The 20,745-nt window shown below is 40.6% G+C and overlaps 1 protein-coding gene across 11 annotated transcripts in view; it reads right to left on the bottom strand.

The window, feature by feature from the left end:
- The window catches only part of GRAMD2A (GRAM domain containing 2A), an 89,216-nt gene that overhangs the window by 57,113 nt on the left and 11,358 nt on the right, over positions 1-20,745 (bottom strand). Inside the window, exon 2 of one of the 11 annotated variants that reach the window (XM_007478555.2) lies at positions 17,821-17,880. The exons of the other annotated variants lie outside the window; for them this stretch is intronic. The gene's annotated coding sequence lies outside the window, so the exon portion shown is untranslated. The remainder of the gene's footprint in view (positions 1-17,820; positions 17,881-20,745) is intronic. 11 annotated transcript variants of the gene reach the window in all.

Raw genomic sequence — 20,745 nt, 5'->3', positions numbered from 1 at the left:
CTTATCCCCCAGCTTATCTAAAGCCTTCTTTCCCTAGCTCAGACTCAGATCAAACAGCTTCCACAAAGAGACTTCAATATATAGAATTATCAGTGTCCACAGGAACTCAGCAATCAGAGCAGCCCAGCCCATAGACAAATTGGAAGTGCTCGCTGTCATGAACACACCTGAGATTTTATGGACCTTGGGAAACCTTGTGATTCTTTTGTGTTCCTAATTCAAACAAGTCACCTAATAGTTCCATGTCATTTGTCATGAAGAACCCTCTTTTGTGCCCTGGCACATCCTCATGATACTGGAAAGCAAAAGTCACATATCCTGCTGAATAACAATAATCCCCCCATTACATTGTAAATGTCCCAAAGCTTCCAGATTGTTTCCTGTTGAGGACAATGAACTAATGCTACAATTTATGGTTTAGCTTCTGGGACTAGACCTCTGGGTACAGGTACTTAGTGAAAAAAATTAAGAGGCAAATACTGCATTTGTCCTTAAGACAAGATTAGATTGGGTCCTAAAATCACACAGCATCTCAGACTTTCAAGGGACCACAGAGGTCACCTATACCTAACCTAGAAGCTCTTCTAAAATATTGCCAACAAAGAGTTGTCCAGCCTCAGCCCAAGTCCTCCAGTGAGGAGGAATCCATTTCCTCCTGAAGAAGTCTACTCTACTTTTTGAGAGCTCTGTTAGACAATTTATCCTTATTCCTTCTGCCTCAGTCTGTCTCTCTGTAACTTTCATACATCATTTCTAGGGCTGCCCTCTACCTTTATCAATGCCAGAGGCTAAAAACAATAAATTGAATCTCTCTTTCACATGATAGCCTTTCAAATACTTGAATATAATCACTGTGTTCCCTTATTGCCTTCCCTTTTTTTAGGATAAATTAGCTCCTTCAAGAGATTCACATATAACAGTCCTCTCATTGTCCTGGAAATACTTTTTTTTTGTTCATAGATATCTTGTTTTCCTAATTACATGTAATAACAGTTTTTAACATACATTTTCTGAAATGACAAGATCCAAATCATCTTCCTCCCTTCCTTTCCTCCCCTTCTTAGAGATAGTAAGCATTTTGATCTAGGTTATTCATGTATTATCATACAAAACATAGTATCATATTGGTCATTGTTATAATAGAATACTCATGTAAAATCAAAACCCCAAAATAAAACCATAAATAAAGTGAAAAATAGTATGACTATATCTGCATCTGATTCCAACAGTTCTTTTTCTGGAGGTGGATAGCATTTTTTGTCATAAGTCCCTCAGAATTGTCCCAGATCATTGTATTGCTGAGAGTAGTTAAGTCTTTCACAGTTGATTATTGTATAAGATTTCTGTTACTGTATACACTGTTCTCCCAGTTCTGCTTATTTTGCTCTGCATCATGTAAATCTTTCCAACTTTTTCTGAAACCATCTTGCCTATTATTTCTTATACAACAATAGTATTCCATCATCAACTTATACCACAATTTGTTCATCCATTTCTCAATTAATGGACATCCCCTCAATTTCCAATTCTTTGTCAGCACAAAAAAGTAGAAACCCTTTTAAAGATGTCAATTTCCCTTAAAAAAAATATGATGTTCAGAACTGTGAGCACAGTATTCGAGATGTAGTCTAATAAGCTCAGAATATTGCAAGATTATCACCAAATGTCCCAGGAGGTTAGGAAAGGTTTGGGTGCAAATCTGGAATAAATCTTCTCATATGACAAACTTCTTCATGGTTGAGGAACACAAAGGCTCTAATGTTATCAGATATTCTCAGTTCTACAAACACAGCTTTCCCCTCCCCTCCCTCTTAGCCCCGCAAGACATAGGAGCACAGAAGAAGGTCGACAAATGTCCATACCCACATGTCCCTCAGAGGAGAGAGTATTTATGTAGGGTTGAGGATGGGGATGCCATCAGCAGGATGGTCTATGGTTATATTTATCCTTTAGTATTGATAGCCCTTCTTAGTCAGCGGTCAGGTCTGTTTACCCCAAAAGAAAGGATGAGCAAACATGTAATTGAAACCGAAGCTACTCATTTATGTACCAAATGACATAGCATCCGAATTCCTAAAGGAAAAATGGTGGACTTCAACCTTCCTCTCTCAGGACTGTATAAATCCAAACAAGAAAGAAGTTAAGAAAATGAATCGAATTTTAGAAAAGTTAGATATGATGGTCTTCTGGAGAAAACTGAATGGGAATAGAAAGGAAGATATATATTTTTTCCTTATAAGAGCATGGCACTTTTACAAAAATTGACCACATAATAGAGCATAAAAATCTCACAATCTAAACCATTAGTATTTCCAGAGCCCTGGACTAATAGTCCCAGAGATGTAGGTTTTAATTCTGATTATGCTACTGACTTGCTCTGTGACCCCAAGCAAATTATTCTACTCCTTTGAACTTCTATTTCCTAATCTGTTCAAACAGAAATGAGATGGGGAGACTAGGTGATAGTAGATAGAGAGCCAGGCCTGGAGATGAGAGGTTCTGGGTTCAAGTCTGACCTCAGACTCTTTCTAGCTATGTCCCCTGGGCAAGTCACTTAATCCCATTTGCCTTTCCTCCATGCTCTTCTGCATTGGAACCAAAACTTGGAATCAATTCTAAGACAGAAAGTAAGGTTTTTTGTGTTGTTATTTTTAAATGAGGGATAGACTTATCTGATTTCTCTGATCCATTCTATCTCTAAGCAGGCTTAGTAAGATTTCTCACTAAATTAGAGCCAGAGAGGGGTTATGAATGTAGCCTATCCCATTTTAGCTCTCTCAACCAATTTGGTTGATTCCTACTCCAAATCATTTTTTATTCTGAGTGATGAGACCACTTTTCCATAGTCACATTGTATTGGCTACCAATGCCCACCATATCCTCTTGAGAGATAAAGGAGAATTGGGTAGGGCAGGGTAAGATGGGTATAAAGAATCCACTGAATCATGCTCCGGCTGTGGGAGAGGTGGGGGGGGGGAAGAAAATGATTTTTGTTTCCAGTGAATAATGTTTGGAAATGACCAAATAAAATAATGTTAAAAAAAAGAATCCACTGAAGAAAAGGCAAAGGAGGCAACTAGGTGGCTCAGTGGATTGAGTGCCAGGCCTAGAGACAAGAGATTTGGGGTTCAATTTGGCCTCAGACACATCCTAGCTGTGGGGAAGTTACTTAACCCCATTGCCTAGCCCTTACACAGTATTGATTCTGAGATAGACGGTAAGGATTTTTTTAAAAGAGGCACAAAGGGCCACACTGTAATGGAAAGAGCCCTGGAATTGGAGTCACAGGACCCAAGTCACTTGTGTGACTTTTTACAGCTTCTCTGGACCTCATTTTCTTCCATCTATAAAATAAGGAGGTTGACTTGCATGACCTCTATGACTCTTCCAAGTTTTAGAACTAACACTAACTAATGTCAGTCTGAATCTCTGAAACCTGGCATAGTCTTGGTGAATGGCTCTCAAAGTGTGGTCCAGGACCTTAGATTTTCAGGGTATTTTTTTCACACTAATACAAAGATATCTTTATTTCTAGTATGATAAATATCAATAGCTATAATTTACATAAACAAAATATCTTTGGGGGAGGGTCTTCAATATTTTTTTAGAATGGGGGCAGCTGGGTAGCTCAGTGGTTTGAGAGCCAGGCCTAGAGACAGGAGGTCCTAGGTTCAAAACTGGTCTTAGACACTCCCAGCTGTGTGATCCTGGGCAAGTCACTTAACCCTCGTTGCCTAGTCCTTACCACTCTTCTGCCTTGGAGCCAATACACAGTGTTGATTCCAAGACAGAAGGTAAGGGTTTAAAAAATAATAATAATATTTTAGAATGTAAATGGTCCTAAGACCAAAAAGTTTGAGAACTTCTGGTCCAGATGTTTGTGGCCAGTGGTTCCCAAGATACTGGATCACTACCTCATCCATAGTTTCCATAGATACTATTCATTAGCCAGGCCCCTTGCAGGGACATTTCTCCCTTATGACTTTGAATTTGACTTCTTTCTGATCACCACAGACCATGGAGGGAGGCACTGACCTTAAAACAAGAACACTTGGATTTGAGACCCAAATATCTAGCTGTGTAACCACAGGCAGATAACTTAGCCTCTCTAAACATCAATTGGCTTATTGTAAAATGCATATGATGATAATGCTTGTATCAACTTACAGGGTGATGAGAAAAGCATTTTCTTAAACCTTCAAATGCCATAAAAACGTCATTTATACATAGTTGATAATCTGCATGTCTCCACATCAGGAATGACTGTTAAAGTCCACTTGCCTACTAACCTTGAATCTTCCACTACTTCCCTGGCCCTGCCACACGCACACTGGCACAAAGGATATTCCAAACCTCAACCTGGTTGGCCCCATCCTCTGGTCATGCCAGTCCCCAAAGCCTGCTCATTGGCACAGACACTCGGGTCATATTAGGACAGTACTGGGAAACACCACTCCAGGGGAACAGTAAGCCTGCGCCATGATGGGAAATGAACAAAAGCTTCATATTTTTTTCTGCCTTAAGTACATAGATGCTTTTCTTTCTAACATAAGGAAGCAGCATGACTAGCCACAGGGAAATGCCTGTGGGGATTCAGAGGGGGCTGGGCAGAGATTGATACCATACTCCTTTGCTTCTGAGAGTAAGCCAGCTTTAGGAAATGGGACATTCCTAATGACTGACATAGGGAGGAAACTGGCACTAAAGCTCTTCAGGAAGCTTAATTAACAAGGCAACAGCGACATGAACACAAACAGAATAAACTGCATGAACAAACACCCCTCCCCTTCCCCCCTCCATATACCAGCCAGCCTAGCTAGAACTCAGCCACAGCCCCAATGAGGTAGCAAAGGAGAAGGTCTGTGGCCAGTGCCACGTGAACTGAGTTCCAAATGGTCTTTTTCTTGGACCCTATACTGATGTGGTCTCTGACTACAGGCTTCTGAGAGCCCCAGCTGTGTTTCCAGACGAGAGGCTGGTCATTCAAGTCTGCAAACATGAATCCCACATTCACTGGGGAAATAAAAGGTCACTGTCATTCAGAGCCTGTCTGCCTGCCTTCCTGACACTGAAAACAGACAGGAGGGAAGCAGCTGAAGCCACCGGAGCTCAGCCACTCATCAAAACATCATGTGTCCCCTAGGACCAAGGAATGAACTGGCTGTGATTGGGGTCTCCTAAACTATTCTCTAACCTCCTGAGATCATTTTGTTTCTGAGGACATACTCTAGTGTTTAATAGTCTGTGGAGAGGCCTGGGGAAACTGACATCTGTTAAAGGACTTTGAAAGAGCACAGCATTAGGAGAAGGCAGAAGACCTAGGTTTTTCCTCATTCTAACTCTACTGCTAGTTTCAATGGCTCCATGTCTTTGAGAAAATTAGTAGGCTCTAAGTTTCAATTTCCACATCTGTAAAATGGAGATAATCACTTGGAAACACATGAAGGTCCTTGGCTTCCCTGAAGTAGAGAACTCTGATCATTGGATTAACAATTAACAATTTAGTAAATTAACAATTTAGTAAATTAATAATTAACAATTTAGTAAATCCTAGGGGCTTACTAACTGCTATGACCAGGGTCATTTAACTTGTTAATATCAGAGATGGGATTTGAACCCAGGGCTTCCTGACCCTGTGCCTAGCATCTATCCTTTTTTGCTACACTGCCCTATGATGTCCTTGATTAATGATTATCTGCCCTCCTACTGAAGATCTCAAGTGATGGAAAAATCCATTGACTCCTGAGGCAATCCATTCTAATTTTGGACATTCTAATTGTTACCATCCCAAGCTGTCAATCTCAAAAGGTCACCAAAAGAGAACATGTGGATGATAAACTTTGAAAATTGTCAGGTGCTACATAAACGTTAGGTGTCATCATCACAACACAACTGTTGAGAGGAACTGCCAAATCCCATAGGCAACAGAACAGACGCCACATCTCCCCTTCAAATTATAGTGGTGAGACAAGAGAGGCAACCCACCTTCCATCCCTGCATTCATAGAGCACCCAGCACACATTCCAGGTGAGGGGTGGAAATGAGGGGGCAGAAAGGAGTTTTTCAATGGAATTACCAGTAGCTCCTGAATTTGCCAGGGAGTGCCACCTTGTTCCAAATGGTCAAAGATCTGGGATATCATGCCAAAGAACATCCCAAGCCCTCCCTCAGGCTGTGGAAGTGTGAAAAATGGAGTCAGCTATCTCCTTACATTGTGCTTTTTTTTCCCAGAACTTCCTCCCACTCTGCTGGTTTGTCTCTCCTGTATTATATTCTAATTTGTACTGTAGTCATTTTTTACATAGCTTATCCCTCCTACTCTCCACTATTTTGCAAACTCCTTGAACATGGATACTGGTTTATTCATCTTGCCTCCCTAGTAGTACCTAGCAGAGTGTCTGTCATACATTAGATACACAGATATTTTTTAAATGAGTAAGTGATTCCAGAGTCAGGTGATGCTATGGGTTTATGATACTTCATTGTCACTCAGACCCATAAAAGAGATTCCTGAGCCAACTCATTGGTAAACCTCTCTGAAGTCTGGGACACGGGCCAAGACTCATCCTTTAGACAAGGCCAACCTTACTCCATCATACATCGTCTGCCATTACTTATTACCTGTGTGACCTTGACCAAGTAACTTAATATGTCTGGCCTTCAGTTTCCTCCTTTGTAGAATGAAGCCATTGCTTAGATAACTCTAAGCATCTAAATCCATAGTCTAAGCATATCAGTGTGTTAAGCAATGCATGGCAATTGCCCAACAAATTGGAATCAGGCCCCATCCTCATCTTAGGACTGGACCACGAATACAACTCTAAATCTATGTTCCTAGGATCCCATGACATGATTTAATCTAGCCTCTCACAGCTGGAAAGGACTTCTGAGGTCACCTAGTCTAATCCATTTCCTTCAACAACACCTCCATCAAGTGGTCACCTGTCCTGACTTTCCATTATAGACATGGAATCCTTCCAGAAGAAGCAAGAATTGAAGGGATGAAAGGAAGAAAAAAAGTAGGAGCCGAGAATTGGAGTCTGAAGCAAGAGAGAGCTCAGAAGAGGTGCTTGGTGAATCTCAGGCCAAAAGATGAGCTCACACATCTACCTACACAAAGTTCGGAGCCTGAATAGAACTCATCCAACCCATAAGGACTCTGTTTTATCCCAACCAGATCTCGGTGCCCCTATCCTGGCCAGAGTACTGAAAGCAACCTGAGGCATGGCACTGAGGGAATTAAGGGGATTAGGACAGCAAGTGGTTCAATGTAGGGAATCCAATGAATCACATTGACTCCATCTTGTGACTCAGTTCTGGAGCTAGTTGAGTTCTCTTTCTATTCAGGTATGAACCCAGTCCAAATTCTATTTTGTGAGAAAAGTTTATTTAACTATGGGAATTGAGAGAAAACTTTATTGCATTGTTTGAAGCTAACCCTGCATGGGTGGGAAACTGAACCACCTAGGCCAGTTCTTTAGGGATCCTTAACCAAAAACTTGGTTATGTTGACCAGAAACAGTCAGATCCTAAGATTTATGAAAAAAGTTTTCTCATAATTGCACATCTCGGACAACCCATATGTCTTGTCTGAAAACTGGCCCTATTCTCATCAGCCAATTATTGTTTCCATGTTTCTTTGATTGTTTAGAGATACTTAAGGAGAAGTGAAACGCTTTCCCCCCTAAAGTCAGGGAACAGCGCCTATTTACTCCCCCTCTCCTGCTTTGGAAAGTTCTTCATCTTTCTTCCAATTAAAAATCAGATTACCTAATGTATTGTTCCTTTTCATTCATTGGCCTTATTTCACTAATTGTATTTCAATGTATAAAAATCCATATCTCCTTGTATTTGTGGTCCAGTCCTAAGATGAGGATGGAACCTGGTCCCAGTTTGTTGGGCAATTGCCATGCATTATTTAATACATTGATATGATTAGATTAAGAAACCACCACCCCCCCCCCCCCCCGCCCCACAGTCATCTCATCTTTCACTTGTTCTGGCGCTAAAACAGGCAGAGGTCTAAAATCTCTGGAAAAGCAGTAGGTAGCTCGAGGTAAAGGATACTGACTGATTCTGAATTCTGCCTGCCTACCCAGTTATACCTGTATCTTCGATAAAAAAAAAAAAATTCCATGCAATAGACCCCACCCATCCATTTAGCACCAGTATCTAAATGAGGAAGAAATATTGCCTTTACAGCAGAACTCAGCTCCTCCTCCTCCTGGAAGCTCATCCCTTCACTTCAAAGCACCAACCTAGCACCCACTCACCTCATTCCACACACCAAAGACTTGCATCATCTTCCGTAGACAGAGGACTCATCAGATAGTCAACTGATAAGGACAGATACTGCCCCACCCTCTTCCATTTTTAGCAGCTCTTGGTGGTGGTAATTTTTTCCTTCTGTCAAGCTGAAACCTGCATCCCTGAAACTTCCAGCCACTGCTCCTTGTCAAGAGAAACAATTCTTCCATTAGCCAGTCTTTCAGATTCTTAAAGCTAGCTATCTTGAAGCTAGCTGAAGCCTTCTCTTCTTCAAGCTCAACAACCATTCCCCTCTTTTCTATGACATGGCTTTGAGCCCCTTTATTCTCTGGATGTGCTCCAGCTTGTCAATGATCTGAAAATAGAATGCTGGAGACTGAAAGTATAATTTATATTGATGTGGCTTGAAAGTATCTTGTTCTAGTTTGCTGTGACCACTCCCACTCCCCTTTTGGTCAATAAAGTAAGCTTCTAAGTAACCTGGATAAAGTAGCAGTAGTAGAAAGGAAGATTGCAAAGGGGAACCTAGAAGTCACATATAAACTGTTGCAAAGATCAAAGGAGCATAATCTGCCAACTGTAGCATTTATTAGCCCAAAAGCACATCCTGATAATGTGCTGAATCTGAGGAAGTCATCTTGGTTTTGCCTTCAGGATCTTTTGGTCCTATGATAAGTTTCAGACATCTGTAGTAAGCCAGGAGAACATCAAATGTTGCTGATAACTCTTGTGAACTTTAAAGTTTTAATGACAACTTTGAGATGATCTGGATATGTTAATGAATTAACCCCTTCAAATCTATAAAACGAAACCTCAAATTCCTGCCCCTTGAGCCCTCTTCTGCCTCCTAAGGATCCATGCTACTGAGTGCTCCCAACTCTAATCCAGGATTAGAGTGTTCTCTGTGCTTCTTCCCTTCCCAATTGCTACCTTCCTTCCTCCATCACCCTAACCCCATTCCCATGCTATCTGTTCCAAATACCTTTTGCTGCTTGTCTCAAAACTTTCTATGCTGTTTGCCCCAACACCCTCTGTGTCTTTAAATTAAAGTGTCATTGTAGTCTCATTTCCCACTGCCATCATGGTATTTTTTTGACCAAATAGCTAAAAAAACAGGCATTCCTTTCCCCCATTTCATAATTTCACAAATTATCAATTTATTTACAAAGCACTTTCTTCACAATAGCTCTGTATAAGCATGATTTTTAATTTACAAACCAGTAAACTGAGGTTCAAAGTGCTTCAATGACTTATATTGTTTCCCCAAAACCTACCTCTTCCTCTCACTTCCCTGTTTCTATTGAAGATGCCTCCATCCCTCCAGTCACTCCCAGATTTAATCAGTTTAATCAGTTACCTACGTAATATACCTTATATCCATCCTCTTTCTCTTTAATCACATGGTTAACACTTTAGTGCAGGCTCTTATCAACTCTTTCCTGGACTATTGCAATAATGTAATTGGTCTCCCTGTCTCCAAACCCTCCCCTCTCTATTCCATCCTCCACACTGTTGCCAAATTAATATTTTTTAGAAAGAGGTTACTCCCCTTCTCAAGAAGTTTCAGTGGCTCCCCATTGTTCCCAGGACAAAGTAAAAATGTTCTGTTTGGTTTTTAAAGCCCCCCATAGTGTGGGTGGTGGCAGTGGAATGTGAGATGTTATAGACATAAAATTAATGAAGGGAAGAATAGGATGATAGAAATCAAAGAGGACCCTGGTGTTATAACTGCTCTGATTCAGAGCCTCATTACTTCTCTCCTGGACTACAGCAATAGCTTCCTAAGAATTCTTCCTTCTCTGAGCTTCTCTCTCATCCAATACATACACAGATTAAATAATCTAGTGGCTTCTAGGTAATACAGTGAATAGAATCCTGGACTTGAAGTTAGGATAACAAATTCAAGTCCTGTTTCAGACGCTTAGGGGCTGTGAAACCCTATACAAGGCATTTAACCTCTCTCATACTCTATTTTCTCATCTGTAAAATGGGGATATATATATCTGATCATGTCATTCCCCTGTTCCCTAGAAAGGATCTCCATTAACTATCACAGATCCAGGCTCCCCAGCCTGGCATTCAAGGCCCTTTATTATCTGGCTCCAATTGACCTTTCCAACCTTACCTCCCCATGCATTCTATGTTAAAAAAAAAAACAAAACCATCTCCAGAATATGGCCCCCAGGCCTTTTGCCTCAGTTCCTGTTCATGCCATTCCCTGTATCTAGAATGGCTTCACCTCCACAAAGGACCACAATTACCTCAGTCACTTTCTAGGATTAAGTTGGAGCAGAAGAGCAGGGCTAGGAGCTTTAGACAAATACAAAAGATTTAGAACAGCTGCTGGGAGTAATGTGATAGGCAGTCAACTGGAATGAAAGAAAGGAATTCCTTTGCCTGCATCCCATTATTTTCTCTACCCAGTCTCCCCCAGCCCCACTCCTAGGCCCCTGGGCCTGCTCTCTGGCATGCTCACTATTAATGGATAGGAGGACCTGGAAAAGGACAGTCTAAACTGACAGCTCCAGCATGTGCACTGGGAGCCTTCCCGTGGATGGAAATTAAAATGGTGAAATTTAATAGGGATCAAAAAATTTTAATAGGCGAAAATCAAACATTTGTGTTCCATAAATCAACCTTACATTCATAAAGACAAACTTAACAGCAGTTCCTATGAAAAAGATGACTATAATTCATAAGCATTTATTACGTGCCTACCAGTGTGCCAGGTGCTGGGCTGAAAATGCAATATGAAACAACTGTATAATGTGGCTTCCCTCCAAAACACAAAGCCAATAAGAAAGACAACTTGGCATTGTGGCTAGAGAGCTGGCCTCACTGGCCTTGCATAAGTCATTTCTCTCTCGGTGTTCCAGACATTTTTTAAAGACACACACCAGGTTCAGAAAAAGCTGGAAAGATCTACATGAACTGATGCAGAGTGAAATAAGCAGAACTTGGAAAACCTTCTACACAATAACAGCAGTACTGTATCATGGTCAACTGTGAAAACTTGGCTACCCATAGAACAATCTGGAACAATCCTGAGAGACTTAGGAAAGGGAATGCTCTCCACCTCCAGAAAAAGAACTGTTGGAGTCAGGTGACTATGGATCAAAGCAGACTATCTTTCACATCAGTGTGTTTACTATTTTATTGGGGGGTTTGGTTTTGTACAATGTGCTCTTACAACTATGACCAATATGGAAGGGTATTTTGTATGATAATACATGTATGGCCCAGATCAAATTGCTTACCATTTCCAAATGGGGGAAGGGAATGGAGGAAGGGAGATGGTTTGAATCTTATAATTTTGGAAAGTGTATGTTGACATTATTATTACATGTAATTGAGACAATAAAATATCTTGGAATTAAAAAAAAAAAGACACAGGTTAGGGGCGCCAGGTAGCACAGTGGGTTCAAATCTGTCCTCAAACATTTCTGGGTTATGTGACCATGGGCAAGTCACAACCCTCTTTACCTAGCCCTTATCCTTATGTCTTAGAGCAGTTGCTGAAGCAGAAAGTAAGGAAAGGAGGAAGAAGAAGAGGAGGAGGAAGAGGAAGAAGAGAAGGAAGAAGAGGAAGAAGAGAAAGAGGAAGAGGAGGAGAAGGAGAATGAGAATGAGAACAAGAACAAGAAGAGGTTTGCTCCCTTGGGATGAACTGATGCCAATGAAAATGTAGGTCTAGTCCTTACCACCACCCCTTCTCCTAACTCTTATGCCACTTCTTGTGCATTTGGTAACTGGATTTCTCTTGAAAAATTACATTATCACCTTCAGTATTTCCAGACAATTCCTAACACAAACAGCCATTTTGTTTTGTTTTGTTTTTGTTTTTGTTCTCCCAACCTGCTCACAAGTCATGAAAAACAGCAATCTCTAAAGAGTCAATAGCATGGGGGAGCTTGGTGGCTCAGTGGAAAGAACGCCAGTTCTGGAGTCGGGAAGGCTTGAGTTCCAATATGAACTCAGACACTTCCTAACCATGTGACCCTGGGCAAGTCACAACTCTCTTTGTCTAGCCCTTGTCCTTCTGTCTTAGAGTTGTTACTAAGGAAAAAAGTAAGATTTTTTTTAAAAAAATCAATAGTGTAATATAGATTCTAAAGAATCCATATTATAAGTCTCATTCTTCTCCAGGATGCCTTCCGGTCTTCCTCTACCATGCCCTGACTCTTCTCTCTGAAGCTTCCCTCCACCCTGGAATTCCCCCATTGGAAATGCCCTCAACCCCTGTTTCCTCCCCCTCTGATGGGCTTCCTCAGATCTCACTCCTCTCCTGACCATCACCATGCTCCGGGCTTGTCAGCTTCCTTGGATGTCTTTTCTGTTAGAATGGAAGCTTTGTGAGGACAGGAACTGTCTTTCTTTCCACTTGTATTTGCATTTGGCCTAGCACCTGGCACAGAGAAAACACTTAGTAAAATCTCATTGATTGATTTCAGGTAACCCAAAGACAGGGTTACAAATGGGGATAAACAGTCTGTAAATACATATATGTAAATACATGCATGCACACACACAGTATGTCTGTGTATATATTGTAAATATATATGTATGTGTAATAGATGTTTAATATATACCTGTATATTTGTGTATTTTAAATATATGCATATATATACTTAAATATATATATGTATACACATAGAGAGTATATGTATTTTAAATTTATATGCATGTATGTGGCATGTATTTTAAATATTCATGTGTATTATATAGTTTAAACATACACAAATGTGTATTTTATAGGTACATGTGTGTTGTGTGGTTTACATGTGTGTTGTAGGTTTTAAACATACATGTAGATGTTATGCAGTTTAAATATACACATGTATATGCCATATATTTTAAAGATACACGTGTTTGTGTTGTAGTCTTAAATATGTACATGTGTGTTGTGTTTATAAATATACATGCACATATAGTTTGTGTTTGTTTTCAATATATACAGTATATATTTAAACACACTCGGTATATATGTGTGTATTTTAAATGTACATATATACAGTATGTATTTTGTATTTTGAATATACACATGGATTGTAATATATTTTATACATATATACAAACACAGATAGTATATATGTATGTGTATTTTAAATATATACCTAACCATGTGTATGTGTGTGTATATATGAATATATAAAAATTCTTACCTCCTGTTTTAGTATCATTTCTAAGACAGAAGAGCAGCAAGGGTTGGGCAGTCAGGGTTAAGTGATTTGTCCAGGATCACACCACTAGGAAGTATATGAGGCTAGATTTGAACCCAGCACCTCCCGGCTCCAAGCCTAGCAGTCTATCCACTGTGCTACCTAGCTGCCCCTAGTCTGTAACATATTACCCATTAATCAATCATCATGTATTAAGCAATGATTATGTGCCTGGGACTGTGCTTAGCTCTAGGCACATGAAAACAAGAAATGAACCACTCTTTCTGTAAGGGAGCTTCTAGTCATTTGGGGAGATAGTATATATACACTTGTGCATGCAAAACAACTATATACAAAATGAATTAAAAATAAATACAAGGTGGTTTGAGAGGGAAACTCCTAGCAGTTGGAGGGGAAAGGCTGAATTAGGGAAGGTGTTGTTTGGAAGGTAGGACAGTGAAAAAAGTGAGGAATTCTCTGAGGTATAAAGATAATTTTAGCATTTTGACTTAAAATCTAAATTAATTGGTCACCAGGGAAAATCCCAAATAATAAAATACCCAAGTCAGCTGGAAATTATGGTGATTTTAATTAATATAGAGAGAAGGAATTAAGGAGAAGAGAGAGGGAGAGTAAAGAGTTAATTTAAACTGCTATGGATCAGGCTGAGCCAGGCAGGAGTTAAAGGCCTTGGCTAAAGGGGCCTCCCTGAGCCCAAGGAAAAAGTCAGTCTTACCCAAGTCACCACAAGATTGTCTCAAGGAAGCTGTCTGAGGGAGCTCCTCCAGGCTGAGTTCGAATATCTGAATGCCTGAATGTCTGAATTCTTCCCTTCTGGCCTTTTTATCTTCTTTTTAAAGATCTTTTCTATTGTGTCACCGCCCCTAAATTTTCACATCTATCAATCACAGCAGATGCTTTTCTCCAGGACTGCCCATTCTTTAGTTCTCACCTTCTTTGATTAGATTTTTGAGTTATTTAACACTTCTTTGTTAAGTTCACCTTTTGTTAGTTACTTGACCTTTTTGTGATTAATTTAACCTTTATAGTTACTTAACACCTTTTTGTATTAAGATCTAAAAATAGACTTAGCTTAAAGGTCTAGCTTCACTATAAGGTGAGAACTAAGTATCTTCATTGTTCAATCAGGAGATTACAACTTTATCTTCCCCTAAAGTACTGTCTGAGAAGGGTGGAATAATTTTTAAAGTTCACAGAGGTGTACACAAGATGGGGGCAGGCAGAATTCCAGGTATGGAGGCTAGCTGGTCTAGAGCTATAAAGGTGGGAGACAAAATAAAGTACAAAAAGCAAACAAACAAAGGCCACTTTGACTGGACTGTAACTGATGGGAGGGGGAGCAATGTATAGGGAGGCTGGAAAGATAGATTGGACCTATGTTGTGAATAGAGAGGCTAGAGATCCTGGGTTCAAATCTGGCCTCAGACACTTCTTAGCTGTGTGACTCTGGGCAAGTCACTTAATGCCCATTGCCCAGCCCTTGCCACTCTTCTGCTTTGGAACTATTATTTAGTATTGATTCTAAGACAGAAGGTAATGGGGTTTTTTTTTAATAAAGTCAGTAAAAAAATGAAAATGAAAATAAAGTCAGTGAAGAATGTAAGTGACAAGAAGGTCAAAAGGAAGATGACGAGAATGGAGGAGAAGAGGGTGAAGAATGGTATTGGTATCCAGAAATTGAGTCACTTGGAGTATTTCCCTCTCTTTCATCAGACCTCAATTTGCCTTGTATTCTATAATCTACAGAAATCCTGGTACGTAAATATCCTGAGGCTCTTGTCAAGCACCAATGCTTTCCATTTGTCTTACTACACCACAAAGTGAAATCAGAAACCCAACAAAAGATCTAAGAAGCATGCTATTATTATAAACATCGAATTTTCTTTATTGACTAGAACAAACCAAAGCCCAACTCCTGGAACCATAATGCTGACGTTTTCTCTAATTTCATGTTAAAGGCAACGTCAAGGTTGTATATTTTGGGCACTGGGGAGGGGGGGCCCATAATGCTTTGCCCTGCCTAATGTCTGTTCTGAATCATTAGAAATTATATCAGCTGAACCATGGGAGTAGGAAGGGGGGCAGGTGGGACCATTGTGCTTTGAGAGTATACAGACATTTCTACCCACGCAGCATCTTTATTCTGCTAGTGTATTTTAAGAGAAGAAGCAATTTGAAACTAATGTTCATCATTCACGAAGCAATCGTGGATGGAAAGAAAGAGGCAAGGAGGATTCTGGTTACATTAAGTCTATACCATTATGCACATCTTGGACCCAAAGTGTATCAGTGTTCTCTGCTGGTATACCAGATCCTTGCAGAAAGAAATCCAGTGGACCTGGGGTGAGAAGAAACAGGGGAATGATTTCCTTTTTCCCATGGTATCCCCTGTGCCTGAGTTGTTATGCCACATCAAGTATAGTCTTAGCATAGTTCTGAAGGAGTCCATGACCACTTTGTGACCTCAGGTTCTGCAGAATACTGTGTACTTATTAATATGGTTTAAAGTTCCTTCCACCAAAAGAGCCTGCCAAGAGGGCCTAGGAACAACACAGTTTCAAAATTAAGTCATTAAGGAAGTGTAGCCAGCCCCATTGTTAGAAGTAAGTGCCCTGGTAACATTGTCTCACCTACTCTAGCATCTTTTCAGAGAAACAATTAATGGTTTTAGGTAAGTTATATAAAAAAAAAAGCTAGTGACTTCAAGTCACTCAAGACAAAGAAACCCACAGAAATCTCTTCCTCCTTACCTGCCTCATTATACTCTTTCCCCTACCTTGTCCTATGCCCTCTCTCTGGGTCCCCAGAAACCTTTTCATTGCTGAGAGGGGGAATTTATGTGAAAGAAGGTAAACGAACACCCCTAGCATATGCCCCACTGTGCCCACACCCAAAGCCAGTAGTTTCTTGATGCCCTTACAATCTAAAATTATATATATATATATATATATATATATATATATATACACACCAACAGATATTCTATTTTTCTAGGCTGAGAATCACAGGCATATAAAAGGCAGGAAACACAACATATACGTATGTGTAAAAAGTGTCTGTTGCTATAAGAAACTTCAGAAGCGTTACTAACACATAAATGAATCTGCTTGGATTGCATCTACACTTTAAGGAACAGTAGATTTAATACAATTAAATCAAATATTGATTAAGCACCCACTAAATGCAATGACTGAGCTACTTGCCATGGATACAAAAAATTTTCAAAGGGCCCAGCTCCTGCTCTCAGGGCCATTGATAGTCTACTAGGAGGGATAAAAGATGTACCCAAATAAATACAATAACAGCAAAAATGTTACACAGATAAAACAGAGATGGAGACAAAATACTAAAAGAGAATTTGAGGAGGGGGAGAGAACCTTCAGCTGTCAGGAAAAGAGGATCCCGGATCGGGGGAGTAACAGCTAGTTGTCTGACAGGGAAGAGACAGATGTGAAGGGGAACAATGTCAAATAAGATTGGAAAGGTAAGTTAGAGACAAATTGTATGGGGCCCTTAAATGCTAGCCTAAGAGGTTAGTATTTTACCATCAAGGCAACAAACAACCAGTGAAGGCTGACCCATCAAATGATCCTTAGTCCTTAGGATAGTTATATTGGCAGTTGTATGAAAGGATGGATGGATTGGAGAGGAAAGCAGATTCTCGGAGATGGAAGGGACCTCAGAAAGAAGAATTGAGAACCTCTTTTTAATAATCCAGAGGAAGAGGTGATAGGAGCCTGGATAGGGTGATGAGAAAGTGAGAGTCAAGAGTTGAGATGGGAGATGACTCTGTGATGGGAAAAAAGCAGCAAAACTAAGAAACTATTTCAGCATGAGAGGTAAAGGAAAGGAGAGAATCAAAGATCCCAGAATCCAGGACCTCAGAGACCCTCTACATCCAACCTAGCCTAGAACAGGATTGTTCCCTACAATGTCCTTGACAAGGGTCGTGACAGGGAGCCCATGACACCTCTAGAGCCATCACTCTATTTTTAGATAGCTCCAGAAATTAGGATTGGGGCAGTTAGGTGGTACAGTGGATAGAGCACTGGATTTAGAATCAGGAGGACTCATCTTCATGAGTTCAAATCTAGCCTCAGACACTTAGTAGATGTGTGACCCATTGCAAGTCACTTAACCCTATTTGCCTCAGTTTCCTCATTTGTAAAATGAGCTAAAGAAGGAAATGCAAACTACTTTATAATATTTGCCAAGAAAAACCCCAAATGGAATCAGAGTTGAACACAACTGAAAATGATTAAACAACAATAAAATAATTGGGACTATGTTCAGTCAAACCCAGACTCCCTGAAACTTCCATTTAGGACTCCTAATTTTGTCTTCTGGGAACATATTCTCCCCAGGGACTTACTTCTTCTGATCTCCTGCTGAAAGCCTTCTCTTCCTTCAAGGTCTCTCCTCAAGGCTATTTCTTCCAAGAAGAAAATACAAGGCTCAGTTGAGTTAAGATCCAAAGTTCATATGGAGTCCAGGGTGGGGCATAGAAAAAGATGGTGTTATATTCAGTGAGAAATGAACCCTAGTGATAAGGTGAAGAAAGGGAAAGTTGCAAACAGGATTAGGTTCCCCCCAATAATTAATCTTGGAACTGCCTAGATAACAGAGAGAGAGGTGAATAAGCTGAAAGACATAATCAGAGCATCAGTGGTGCATGTGAGAGGTGTAAATTTAGAACATTATTCCTTGGTTACAAGAATCATATTCTTTCCCACCCCTTCCTGTAGCTGACGCACAATTCCAATAAACATCTTTTAAATGCCTACTATGTGCTAAGCACTGTGCTATGTGCTGAAGATACAAAAGAAGCAAATGTCAGTTCCTGCCCTCAAGAACCTCACAATCTAATGGGGGAGAAAGCAAACTAATGAACAAACAAGCTCTGTACAGGGAAAAGTGGAGATCAAAGAAAAAAGGCACCAGGAATTAGAGACGTTTAGAAAGGTTTCCTTTGGAAGATAGCATTTTAATTTGGACTAGAAGGAAGCCAGGGATGACAGAGGGCTGATTTGAAGAGGGAAAACATTCCAGGTAGGGGAATAGCCAGAGAAAATGCCCAGAGCTGAGCGATGAAGGGTTTTGTTGAAGGGAGAAACAATAAGAAAGAGTGTCAAAGAATACACGGTAGGGAGTCAAGTATTAGAACTCTGGAAAGGGGTCAGGGGAAATAAATTATGAAAGGCTTTGGATGCCAGACAGGATTTTGTATTTGATTGTAGCAAGCACAAGAAGCCACTGTATGTGGCACAAGGGAGCAGGGGATGTCTATTTGTAACATGATTGGACCTGCAAGGTACACTTGGAGCCCAAAGAGAAAATGACTGTTTCTCTAGGGACCCATGGAATTGAACAATAAGGTTTAACCTGGGTAGAAAACTGGAAAACAAGGGTGAAGTGCCAAGAGTGGGCAATGACCCCAAAGACCAAGACTGAAAAGCACTTATGAATTAGAAGACTGGTGAAATGAAGATCCAGAAGAACCTGAAGTGGCAGCATGGTAGGTAAGTAGAAAGAGGAGTCAGGAGAATAGAATAACATGTATTTAGGGCTAAAAGGGACCCCAAAGTTCCAGTTCAACTCCTCATTTTAGAGATTGAGAGAATTTGTAAGCTGCTCAATATCACATAGGTAGTAAGAGATAAGGGAAACCTCAATTCTAATTCTGGCCCTGCACTAGCCTTGGCAAGCCACATACTCTCTTTAGTCTCCAGGTTCCTCATTTGTAAATTGAGGGGAGTCAAGTTTGCTAATCATATTCTATATTTTTATGATATTTCAAACTGGAATGAGTGAGTAACTGAGGCTGGGAACTGTAACTGTCCTCACCTACATATATTCTGTACCTGGGACTCACTGGCATTTGTAAGAAAACCATTGCACAACTGAAGTGACGATGTGTACTGTAGAAATAGAAATAGAAATAGAATAACAAATGGAAAGCGCTAGAGAGGGGGATAAACTAGAAATGAGAAGAGAGGAAAGTTTCAGAGATACCCCATGTTCCCGGGGCATGATTTTGGAGCCAAAATCTGCAGTTGGGGTTAGGAATGAGTTTAGAGCTTGGAAATCAAATGAGGGGGGTTTGAATGTGTCCTTAATACAGATGTGTCAATTGGTCACCTAGACAGGTGAACCCCATATTCAAACCTCTCCAAAAGAGGCCTGGCAGAGAAGCCCAAATGGGCAAGTCACCTAACCTAATGCTGCCTAAGTTTCCTCATTTGTGAAATGAGAGGATTGGACTCATTTGCTTCTAAGACCTCTCCCAGCTCTAAATCTCCCATCTTAAGCTCCAATTGGATCTGTTCAGGGAGGTCTGTGAGCTCACAACTGAGGCTTTCACTGAAATGGATTTGTTGAGTCACACTAAAGTCCCCTCAATAGGATGTAGACTCTAAATGAACACCCTAATGCAAATATCAACAATATGGAAATAGGTCTTGATCAATGACACATGTAAAACCCAGTGGAATTGCTCTTTGGCTATGGGAGGGGGGTGGTAGGAGGGAAGGGAATGAACATGAATCTTGTAACCATGGAAAATATTTGAAAATAACTAATGAAATAAACTACCCCCCCCACCAAAATAAAGTCCCCTCTATATAGGGTCCTAGAGGCTGCTTCTTCTTCTACCCTTGGGAAAAGTCCAGTTTGGGCTCCAACTAGAGAAAGATGGATGCTCCTCAGGGACTAAAGGGAAACAGAATAATGCAGCCTAGAGGGAAGCAGTAAGCTCTATGGTTCCCCCATACAGATGGATGGATATACCAAGATCACAGATTGACACACTTCGACAAACACACACACACACACAGGTCTCCCACGACTAATCACAATAGAGATAATAAGAGTATAATAACATTATTCCAGTAACACTTATCAGCTTTTTTCCCCTGGCCTAAGTAATGCAATAATGTTCATGCTCACATCCCCACATGGGCATGTGGAGACAGACAGGCCCACACACTGGCAAGAACTACCCTCCCTGCTACCACTTCCCACCTCCAGACAGTAGAGCAGCACAATGCTGCCAGTACAAGGGAAGATGTGGGCTAGGGTGGGCCCCAAAAGACGGTAAGCCCAGGCTGAACCCTATACACAACCCAAAAGCCAGAAGAGGAGGGATAAAATTGATTGTCACATTCGCACAGTACCTTCCACCTCTCTCCACTGCCAACCCACATTCTCAGGACCTGGGACCTTTTGCCTTGTCAAACCTTCTCATCTTTGCCTTCTCATCTTCCTCAAGGAAGGTTCCCTGTGGCCAGGGAATGGGGCT

This window comes from Monodelphis domestica, chromosome 1 (assembly GCF_027887165.1).
Source record: "Monodelphis domestica isolate mMonDom1 chromosome 1, mMonDom1.pri, whole genome shotgun sequence".
Lineage (NCBI taxonomy): Eukaryota > Metazoa > Chordata > Mammalia > Didelphimorphia > Didelphidae > Monodelphis > Monodelphis domestica.
This window is presented reverse-complemented; position numbering and strand designations above follow the sequence as displayed.